The sequence below is a fragment of the Triturus cristatus genome, chromosome 7 (assembly GCF_964204655.1).
Source record: "Triturus cristatus chromosome 7, aTriCri1.1, whole genome shotgun sequence".
NCBI classification, from domain to species: Eukaryota; Metazoa; Chordata; class Amphibia; order Caudata; family Salamandridae; genus Triturus; species Triturus cristatus.
The window spans coordinates 76,528,166-76,530,402 of NC_140590.1; positions in this window are offsets into that span (position 1 = coordinate 76,528,166).

The following is a 2,237-nucleotide window of genomic DNA, read 5'->3' on the forward strand; positions in this document are numbered from 1 at the left end:
AGGTAAGAGCGGACTTCTCCCTCACCTTGACGGACTACATCCTCCTTGGGGACCTGAACTTCCACCTCGAGAACAACAACGACCCCAACTCTTCCACCCTGATTGACAACCTCGCCAACCTCGGACTCAGACAACTCGTCACAACACCCACCCACTCCGCCGGCCACACGCTTGACCCCATCTTCTCAGTAAGCTCCCACTTCTTCTTCAACCACACCACTGAACTCCACTGGACTTACCACTGCTGCATCCACTTCACCTTCCGGAAACCCACCACACACCACCGCACCCAGCGGATGCCTCGTCGCCTCTGGAAGAAGATCACCGAGGACCAGCTCACCACCGCCCTTGCCCAGAGCCCACCCGAAGACCCAACCGACCCCGACGCCAAAGCCTCAGACAATAGATCGATGACTGCGCCAACACCCTCGCCCCGCTCAAGAAGCCCTCCAACACCCACACCAGTAAGAGAGCCAGCTGGTTCACCAAAGACCTCCAGGCCTCCAAGAGAACCTGCTGAAAACTCGAAAAAAACTGGATCCGCGAATGAACACTGGAAAGCTACACAGCCCACAAGAACACCACCTGCAGACACCACCACCTCATCGGATCCGCCAAAAAGACCTCCTTCAAAGACCGCCTAGACAACAGCGCACACAACAGCAAAGAACTCTTCAGCATCGTGAAGGAACTCTCCAACCCCAGCTCCAACACCAACGACATCCCACCGTCACAAGACCTGTGCGACTCGCTGGGCACCTTCTTCCACCGCAAGATCGCCATCACCACGACAGCTTTGACGCCGTCACCACCCCGGCAACCGCTGTGACCCCCGCTACCACGACCACCACCCGCACCAACCTCCTGCTCACCTGGACCAACCTCAACAACGACGACACCATCAAGATCATGAACACCATCCACTCCGGATCCCCGGACGACCCCTGCTCACACCACATCTTCAACAAAGCCAGCAGCACCATCGCACCCCATCTCCGGAATACCATCAACATCTCCTTCGAGACAGTGACCTTCCTGGAGAGCTGGAAGCACGCAGAGATCAACGCCTTGCTCAAGACACCCAAGGCGGACCCCAAGGACCTCAAGAACTTCCGACCCATCTCCCTGCTCCCGTTCCCAGCAAAGGTCATCGAAAAAGCCGTAAACAAACAACTGTTCAGAGAAGGTGGGTATTAGGAACATTATTGTTTTTAAAATGTGTGTCTGTGCGAACTACTTAAAATATGAACAAGTATGCAGCATAATCTCACTTTTATTCTGGAAGAAGAGGACGTTTGTGACTGTGACTCCGGGCTCACTTGGCAGAAACACCCCCTGACCCTCCACCCCCATCGCAAAATGTAATGCCCGTGAAAAGGGTAGGTGGACGCAGTGTTATATAGAGCATAGTCCTGAGAGCACAATTGAAAATGAAAACTAGATATAGTATATGGTATAAACTATGCACCAAAAAGTGTGATATAAGATGTACCGGGGCATGAAATATAATATGCAATACATTGTGCGCAATGACAGATTCATTGGAGAGTGCAAGATAGCACAGGCACTAGCGCGTGCTATGCGATATGCGCCTTGGAGTGTAATATGCACAGGGCAGTGTTGTGTAACCTAACTAGTCTCTAAAGTTGTAATATAAAATATGTGCTGGGGAGTATAACGTTGCATATGCACTGTGACAAAGATATGGATCCCAGATTGTAATATGTATGGCATAGCGCTGTGCATTATAACATAGGCATCGAGGAAGGCACGTTAGATGGGGCAATATAACCGTGCGAAGGCAAGTGTGGCATCAATCAATCAATCCCGAAATTTGTATAGCGTGGTACTCACCCGGAGGGTCTCAAGGCGCTTGGGGGAGGGGGGTCTGCTACTGCTCGAAAAGCCAGGTCTTGAGTTGCTTCCTGAAGGAGAAGTGGTCTTGGGTCTGAGTGAGGTGGATGGGGAGGGAGTTCCACGTCTTGGCTGCCCGGTAGGAGAAGGATCTTCCTCTCATGGTGGCTCTTCGGATGCGCGGAACGGCGGCAAGGGCGTGGCTGGTCGATCGTAGCTGGCGGATGGGAGTGTAGAATGTCAGGCGGTCGTTGAGGTACCTGGGGCCCAGGTCGTGGAGAGCCTTGTGTGCATGGGTGAGGAGTCGGAATGTGATTCTCTTGTTGACGGGGAGCCAGTGCAGGTCTCTCAGGTGTCCGGAGATGTGGCTGTGACGGGGGATG